Source organism: Chenopodium quinoa, unplaced genomic scaffold, assembly GCF_001683475.1.
Source record: "Chenopodium quinoa cultivar QQ74 unplaced genomic scaffold, ASM168347v1, whole genome shotgun sequence".
Taxonomy (NCBI): Eukaryota; Viridiplantae; Streptophyta; class Magnoliopsida; order Caryophyllales; family Amaranthaceae; genus Chenopodium; species Chenopodium quinoa.
Genome location: NW_018745067.1, coordinates 1 through 10,000, shown reverse-complemented (window position 1 = coordinate 10,000; position 10,000 = coordinate 1).

Here is a 10,000-nt window from a genome sequence, read left to right as displayed (position 1 = left end):
TTCATCCTATTTCATCAGATCCGGGATGTGATATGGTTCCGAAGGATGAACCGGATATGGACAGTTCCAATAAGATTTCATTCTTGAACAAAAATTCATTTTTTTACTTATTTCATCTATTCCATGACCGAAACAGGGGGGGATACACATTACACCACAATTTTGAATCCGAAGCGAAATTTCAAGAAATGGCAGATCTATTCACTCTATCAATAACCGAGCCGGATCTGGTGTATCATAAGGGATTTGCCTTTTCTATTGATTCCTGCGGATTTGATCAAAAACAATTCTTGAATGAGGTATTCAACTCCAGGGATGAATCAAAAAAGAAATCTTTATTGGTTCTATCTCCTATTTTTTATGAAGAGAATGAATCTTTTTATCGAAGGATCCGAAAAAAATGGGTTCGGATCTCCAGAAATGTATTGAATCGATTCTTTTTAATGAATAGATCCGATCGCAGCTTCGAATATGGAATTCAAAGGGATCAAATAGGAAACGATACTTTGAATCATAGAACTATAAGGAAATATACGATCAACCAACATTTATCGAATTTGAAAAAGAGTCAGAAGAAATGGTTCGATCCTCTTATTTTGATTTCTCGAACCGAGAGATTCATGAATCGGGATCCTGATGCATATAGATACAAATGGTTCAATGGGAGCAAGAATTTCCAGGAACATTTGGAACATTTCGTTTCTGAGCAGAAGAGCCGTTTTCAAGTAGTGTTCCGTCGATTACGTATTAATCAATATTCGATTGATTGGTCGGAGGTTATTGACAAAAACGATTTGTCTAAGTCACTTCGTTTCTTTTTGTCCAAGTTGCTTCTCTTTTTGTCCAAGTTGCTTCTCTTTTTGTCTAACTCACTTCCTTTTTTCTTTGTGAGTTTCGGGAATATCCCCATTAATAGGTCCAAGATCCGCATTTATGAATTGAAAGGCCCGAATGATCAACTCTACAATCCGTTGGTAGAATCAATAGGTCTTCAAACCATTCATTTGAAAAAATTGAAAGCCTTCTTATTGGATGATCATGATACTTTCCAAAAATCGAAATTCTTGATCAATGGAGGAATAATATCACCATTTTTGTTCAATAAGATACCAAAGTGGATGATTGACTCATTCAATACTAGAAATAATTGCGGGAAATCCTTTGATAACACGGATTCCTATTTCTCAATGATATCCCACGATCAAAACAATTGGCTCAATCCCGTAAAACCATTTCATAGAAGTTCATTGATATCTTCTTTTTATAAAGCAAATCAACTTCGATTCTTGAATAATCCACATCACTTCTGCTTCTATTGTAACAAAAGATTCCCTTTTTATATGGAAAAGGCCCGTATCAATAATTATGATTTTACGTATAAACAATTCCTCAATATCTTGTTCATTCACAACAAAATATTTTCTTTGTGTGTCGGTAAAAAAAACATGCTTTTTTGGAGAGAGATACTATTTCACCAATCGAGTCACAGGTATCTAACATATTTATACCTAACGATTTTCCAACTCGATCCGATCTATTAGTTCGTAGAACTATTTACTCGATCGCAGACATTTCTGGAACACCTCTAACAGAGGGACAAATAGTCCATTTTGAAAGAACTTATTGTCAACCTCTTTCCGATATGAATCTATCTGATTCAGAAAAGAAGAACTTGCATCAATATCTCAATTTCAATTCAAACATGGGTTTTATTTACACTCCATGTTCTGAGAAATATTTACTATCGGAAAAGAGGAAAACACGGAGTCTTTGTCTAAAGAAATGCGTTGAGAAAGGGCAGATGTATAGAACCTTTCGACGAGATAGTGCTTTTACAACTCTCTCAAAATGGAATCTATTCCAAACATATATGCCATGGTTCCTTACTTCGACAGGGTACAAATATCTAAATTTTCTATTTTTAGATACTTTTTCAGACCTATTGCCGATACTAAGTAGCAGTCAAATTTTTTTATCTATTCTTCATGATATTAGGCGCGGATCAGGTATATCATGGCGAATTCTTCAGAAAAAATTGTGTCTTCCACAATGGAATCTGATAAGTGAGATTTCGAGTAAGTGTTTACATAATCTTCTTCTGCCCGAAGAAATGATTCATCGAAATAATGAGTCACCATTGATATGGACACATCTGGCATCGCCAAATGTTCGGGAGTTCTTCTATTCAATCCTTTTCCTTCTTCTTGTTGTTGGATATCTCGTTCGTACACATCTTCTCTTTGTTTTCCGAGCCTCTAGTGAGTTACAGACAGAGTTCGAAAAGGTAAAATCTTTGATGATTCCATCATACATGATTGAGTTGCGAAAACTTCTGGATAGGTATCCTACATCGGAACCGAATTCCTTCTGGTTAAAGAATATCTTTTTGGTTGCTTTAGAACAATTAGGAGATTCCCTAGAAGAAATACGGGGTTCTGCTTCTGGCGGCAACATGCTATTGGGTGGTGGTCCTGGTCCCACTTATGGGTTCAAATCAATACGTTCTAAGAAAAAAGATTTGAATATTAATCTCATCGATATCATCGATCTCATAAGTATCATACCAAATCCCATCAATCGAATCACTTTTTCGAGAAATACGAGACATCTAAGTCATACAAGTAAAGAGATCTATTCATTGATAAGAAAAATAAAAAGGGTGAACGGTGATTGGATTGATGATAAAATCAAATCCTGGGTCGCAAGCAGTGATTCGATTAATGATGAAGAAAGAGAATTCTTGGTTCAGTTCTCCACTTTAACGACAGAAAAAAGGATTGATCAAATTTTATTGAGTCTGACTCATAGTGATCATTTATCAAAGAATGACTCTAGTTATCAACTGATTGAACAACCGGGAGCAATTTACTTACTGATTAGGGGATTTTGCTCCCACTAATCGGAATGCGCCACGTGGGCAAATCAGGTCCTGCCAAGTGTCCCCCAGTTGGACCTCTCAGGGCTTGCCACGTGGCACACGCTTATTCGTCCACCCTAGACTTATTATGTCATGACACGTGGCATACTCCATGCCTAATGGAGAAGCCGGCCACCTAGGCTCAACTTCCGAGGGAAGCCCAATCATCCCAAGGTTAACCTAAACCTAGATTGGCACGTTTCCCGAGGTTATAAATACCTCCCTTAATCCTCATTAAGGGGGAGGACGCAGATTACACACATTAAACACTCTCACCTAGAGAGACCCAATCACTTTAATTTCCGCATTAATTACTCCTTAATCAAGTACTAACTCTCCCAATCATCTCCAATCATCCAGAGCATCCGTTTGTTTTGCAGGTACTGGTGTCCGGTTCCAGTCTCGGAATTGTAACTCTCCCGCAGGACATCAGAAAACCCCGAAACATTTTGGTGCCGTATGTGGGGAGAGTACTTTTGAGATGGCATCCACGTTTGTACCGGCTCCTGAAGAGAGACGTCCCCTGGACGATCCTCTAGTTCAGTCGGACCACGATACTGAGAATGAATTTGAAGTTGAAGCTCACACAGCTTCAGACGGGACCCTAAGGGCCCGACGTACCCGTCATACCGAAAGGAGGGAACGGGAACATCTTCAAACTGGAAGCGAGCCAGCAGGCGCACCGCCTGTTCGGCAGCAGCCGACTGATGGGTCTGCTCCCATCACAAGGAACGAACTCATGACCTTCATGAGGGACTTCAAGGGATAAATTCAAGAGTTAATCAACAAGAAGCTGCCTGCTCTGGACAAGGAGCAGTCGGCTAAGAAACCCTCCACTTCACGGAAGAGGAAGCCAGTTCAAGGGTGAGAGGCGACCCCTCATCCTAAATCTAGGAAGTGGGAGCCACCTGCCCTTGATTTCACAAAATACCGTTTTCCTACTCCAGGAAATAGGAAACCTGTTCGTCATATTCAGGCGGACGGGTCGAGGAAAACATACACAGATGCTCGGCTACTGCTAGAGCAGAAGAAGAGTGACCGATTGTCAGAGTCGGCCTCTACTTCAAACTTCCAAGACAGTCTGCGAAATACCTCGATGAGGCATACTCAGTCGTATCATGAGAGTCAGTCAGGCGGCACCTCCCGTCAGTCCGGCTTTCATAGCGACCAGGAGGTACCAAACTTACCGTTTGTACCGCAATAACAATATTTTTTACAGCCACCTCCGTTTGGTGGACATGCAGCAAAAAATGTCCAACCTATGGACTGGCAGCTACGGTTGCTTAGACTTGGTGAACAGCCGTCGGCCTTCTCCAAGGAAATTACTGAAGCCGCTCAGCCGGCCAAAGTGAAAAATGTATTAGTAGGCGCCTATGACGGCACTACTAACCCAGAAGACCATCTGATGGCATTCACCAACCTGATGTACCTTCAAGGGTTGGATGATCCCACTTGGTGCAAGTGTTTCCCAGTGACTCTCAAAGGAATCGCACAACAATGGTTCGGCAACCTGCCGACTGGTTGTGTAAATAACTTCAAGACGCTTGCTTACTTATTCACCTCCAACTTCGCCATGAACATCCCTGCGAAGAAGACGACCCTTGATTTAGGAACAATTCAGCAGGGCGAGAAGGAGAGGCTTCGTTCTTACATCAAGCGGTTTAACCTGATGAGAATACAGATTCAAGGGTTACCGGATGAAGTAGCCTATACTGACTTTTTCAGAGGTCTCAAAGACGGGTCGACCTTCAAATTTGATTTGGTCCGAAAGAGGGTGGCGACTCTTCAAGAGGCCTTGATTGAAGCGGAAGCCTATATACAGACGACTGATCTTTGTAGTCCGGTAAAACAGTCAGACGGGAAAAGGTCCGACAAAAGAGAAGGACGACAGAAGCAGTCGTCAAACAAAGACGAGAAGAGAAAAGAGGTCTGGGCAACTGATTCCTCTAAACAGCCGTCCCAGAAGAAGAAAAAAGAATTCAAACCATACTCCCCAAAGTATGTGTTTAACAAGGATAGCCAATTTATCCTAAAGGAAATCAAGGGACGGATCTCAATTGAGAAGCCGGTCCCCATGAAAGGTTCTGCAAACAATCGGAACCAAGAAAAATTCTGTGATTATCATGAAGATGTTGGTCATCACACCAATGAATGCATCAGTCTCATGTGGTATCTGGACCGCCTGGCTGAGCAAGGTGATCTTGACACTTATGTCAAGAAATCTACGGGGAACACTTCCTCGAAAAAGCAGTCGACCAAAAAGAATCAATAGGCCGACAGCTCCGATACAGATGATGCAGTCGTCTACACCATTGCAGGCGGCTTCTCAGGAGACGGCCCCACTATTAGGGGCAACAAAGACAATATCAGACGGCTAGATGTAAATTCCGTTCACCAAGAACGGCCCTCCAAATATGCATTTCCTGAGATTGTCATCACTGAAGAAGATCTAGGAGGGGTAAGAGGGCCGCATGACGACCCTATCGTTATTGAATGTAAAGTGGCCAACCAGAGAGTTGGCCAGATCCTCATAGATACCGGAAAGCTCCTCAGATCTCATCAGTAGCAAATGTCTGTCGAAACTAAAATATCAGACTGATTGCATACATCCGGCATCCCACCCTTTAGTAGGGTTTGGAGGAGGAGTCGTCCACCCAGTGGGACGAGTGGATTTACCCATCCGCCTGGGCGAAAAAGGGGAAGGACGACACATGGTAGTCCGGTTCCTGGTAGTAGAAGAACTCTCGGCCTACAACATGATTCTGGGACGACCAACCCTGAATAATTCCAAGGCTGTTATAATCCCATCTCTTATGTTGCTCAAGTTTGAGAGGATAATGGAACAGTCGGGTCCCTAAGGGGAGATCAGAGGATGGACCGAGAGTGCTATCTCTCGGATGTCAAGCCCACTGTTATGGCCACTGGGTCGAGTGGTGGAAAAATAGACCTTGACAATGTCAAGGAGAGTGCGCCTGTTCAAGAAGCAGGCGCAAGAAGAGAAAGGCATCCCAGACAGGGGCCGCAAGAAAAGACAGAAAATAGCAATCATTGGCAGAGGAGCGGTCGGATGAATTCCGCCCTCAGCCAGCTGGTGAGCATACGGACCTGATCTTAGATGACTCGCGTCCTGACAGAACAATCAAGGTTAGGACGACTGCTCTAAGGGACCTGGGTGACGACTTTCACAAACTATTGAAAGAATACAAGGACATCTTTGCATTCGAAGTCCATGAAATGCCAGGCATTAGTCCTGATCTGGCGGTACATAAAACTGGCCATGGATCCGAAAAAGAAGCCGGTACGGCAGAAGAAGCGGAACCATGGCGAAGAAAGAAGTCAGGCGGCAGCCGCCGAAGTTAAAAAATTACTTGATGCAGGGTTCATTCGGCAATGTTACTTCCCAGACTGGGTTGCAAATGTGGTGCTTGTTAAAAAGCCGAATAGCACCTGGCGAATGTGTGTAGACTACACAAACTTAAACAAGGCGTACCCCAAAGACAGTTACCCTCTGCCTAAAATTGATAAACCTGGTCGACTCAACAGCCGGCCATGCTTTGATGAGCTTTATGGACGCCTACTCTGGTTTCCATCAAATTCCTTTATGGAAGAAAGATCAGGAGAAGACGACCTTCGTCACTGATCAGGGTTATACTGTTACACGGTCATGCCGTTTGGTCTTAAGAATGCCCCGGCTACCTTCCAGCGAATGATAAACACTGTGTTCTTTGATCAGATTGGGAGAAACGTCGAGGCATACATTGATGATATGATTGTCAAGACTAAACTTCAGAAAGATCATCTTTCGGACCTCCGAGAAACTTTCGCCACACTCAGGCGGCACCATGTCATGCTCAATCCCAAGAAATGTGTCTTTGGAGTTGAGTCTGGGAAATTTCTCGGATTCCTTATCAATCAGAGAGGAATAGAGGCGAACCCTGAGAAGGTTCAGGCGGTCATCGACATGCAGTCGCCTCGTACCATCCGAGAGGTTCAGAAGTTAACAGGTTGTCTGGCGGCCTTGGGAAGATTTTTAAGCCGATCAGGCGACAAATGCCTATACTTTTTCCAGGCAATTAAGAAAAAGGCAAGGTTTGAATGGGGGCCGGATGCTGAGGCGGCCTTCCAGAAATTGAAAGTTCACTTGCATTCCTTGCCGAGGCTGGTCAGCCCTTTGCCCAAAGAAGTACTCTACATGTACCTGGCCGTCTTTGATCATGCGTTAAGCGCTGTTCTCCTTGCTGAAAGAGACGGCTGTCAGCTCCCGGTCTACTTTGTCAGTCATGTACTGAAAAATGCCGAGTTGAGGTATCCCTTAGTGGAGAAATTTGGTCTTGCACTCTTCATGGCTGTTAAAAAATTGAAGCCCTACTTTTTGGCACATGCAGTCGTCGTGTATACAGACCAACCTATCAAGCGGCCACTGACCATCATGGAGTCGTCAGGCCGAATGATCAAATGGGCCATAGAAATACAGAGCCTCGAAGTTACCTTCGAGCCTAGAAAAGCAGTGAAGGGGCAAGCCTTCGCTGACTTTATTGTTGAGATGACTCGTCCTCCTGACTCTCAAGTTCCAGACCAAGTCTGGAAGGTATATGTGGATGGAAGCTCTACTTCAAATGGTTGTGGAGCAGGCGTCATATGTCAGACGCTAGAGGGCGACAGGTACGAGTATGCTCTACGCTTCAGTTTTCAGGCCTCAAACAATGAGGCAGAATATGAAGCTTTACTAGCCGGAATCCGCATGTGCAAGGCGGCAGGGGCAAGAAAAATAGACGCCTGTTCCGATTCACAATTGATAGTGAGTCAGTACAATGGCGAATACGAAGCAACCCATCCGGCCATGATCAAGTATTTACAGGCGGTCCGACAAGCAGTCGGCTCCCTTGAGGATTTCCATCTGACCCAAGTGCCGAGATCAGAAAACAACCAGGCGGATGCACTTTCAAAATTAGCATCATCCGCCTCCTGTGATACTCCTCGAACTGTTTTTTGGGAAGTAATGGAGAGGAGAAGCATTGAGGAAGACCCTATTGGAATCTTAGACAGAAGCTCAACCTGGATGGATCCAATCAGGGCATATATGACAAATGGTACCCTGCCGGATGATCATCAACAGGCGCAGCACTGAAAAAACGAGCAACCAGTTTTGAAATAATAAAGGGAAACTTCACAAAAGGGGGTACCTTCAACCCTTCTTAAAGTGTGTTACTTCAGAAAAGGGGCGAGAGATACTAGACGATCTTCACTCTGGTTACTGTGCTTCCCATATAGGCGGTAGGACGCTTGCTCAACGGGCAAGGCGGCAGGGCTACTTTTGGCCTACTTTAGAAGCAGATGCGATGGAGATGGTGAAAAAATGTGACAAGTGCCAAAGGTTTGGCAAACTAATTCACCGTCCGGCTACTGACCTCACTACCATTCATAGCCCACTACCGTTTGCTAAGTGGGCATGGATATTCTGGGTCCATATACGCCTGCTACAGGCGGAAGGAGGTACATACTTGTTGCCGTCGACTACTTCACTAAATGGGTAGAGGCGGAGGATGTAAAGGGAATCAAGACGAAGGATGTAATTTCATTCATTTGGAAAATGTCATCACTCGGTTCTGGGTTCCCATGTCTATGGTTTTTGATAATGGTCCCCAATTTGAGACGCCTGTTCTCAAAAGCTGGTTGGGTGACCAAGGAATTGCACACTACTTTGCATCTGTCGGCCGTCCACAAGCAAACGGCCAGGTAGAAGCCTTTAATAAAATCATCTCAGACGGTCTCAAGAAAAAGATTGAACGAGCAGGCGACCACGGAATCTAGGACTAGGAGTGCCGCCTGCCCTTTTCTGGACCCATCTTTGCCCTTTATACAAAGTCCGACTGTATCTGTGTCTATGCAGAGCATGATGGCCAGAACAAAAAAGACTGCTAGGATCTCAAACTCTGACGACTCCTCCCACAGGGTGCCGATTAGTGAAACATCTGACCAGGCGCCAGATGTGGAAGTGAAACAAAGCGGCTTGAAAGCCGGCAGTTCTGAGGGAGGAGTCAAAGTGACCCCTTCCCATTTTACAGTTGACAATTCTACATTCTCTCCTGCTCCTTTTAAAGGAGAGGAGGCGGGCCCCTCCGGGAGAGGGAGGAGTCGTCCTCTTCGGACCCGTCAGAGGACGAATCCGAGTCAGAGGACGGCTGATCACTAACCTAGGTCGTGTCGTGTGCTTCCGTGGTGCCATTTCAAAAAAGAATAAAGTAAAGAGAAAATTAAGAGTAAGAGAACCGACGGTTACCTGAACGAGTGACGATTGATGAAGTTCTGAAAATCCTTTGCAGTCGGCTTGTCAGAGCAGGCGGTAGGCAGAAAGGGTCCAAAATGTCAGAGCAAGTTCAGGGGTCCGAATGTTCTCTCACAAAGTTTTCAAGTGTGAAAATGACCGAAGTCAACACTCCTTTATATAGGCGAAGTGAGAAGGCGAAGGGTCACTACCAGAATTCAAAATTTTGGCGGAGAATCTCTCGGCCTCTCACGAGTGACACCTGTCACAGGTAACACGTGACCAGTCACGTGCCACCTGTGAGGGGAAAATGATTAGGGGATTTCGCTCCCACCAATCGGAATGCGCCACGTGGGCCAATCAGGTCCTGCCAAGTGTCCCCCAGTTGGACCTCTCAGGGCTTGCCACGTGGCACACGCTTATTCGTCCACCCTGGACTCACTATGTCATGACACGTGGCATACTCCATGCCTAATGGAGAAGCCGGCCACCTAGGCCCAACTTTCGAGGGAAGCCCAATCAGCCCAAGGTTAACCTAAACCTATATTGGCACGTTTCCCGAGGTTATAAATACCTCCCTTAATCCTCATTAAGGGGGAGGACGCTGATTACACACATTAAACACTCTCACCTAGAGAGACCCAATCACTTTAATTTCCGCATTAATTACTCCTTAATCAAGTACTAACTTGACCGTCGGAGGCGGATCTCCAATCATCCGGAGCATCCGTTTGTTTTGCAGGTACAGGCGTCCGGTTCCAGTCTCGGAATTGTAACTCTCCCGCAGGACATCAGAAAACCCCGAAACACTTACGATA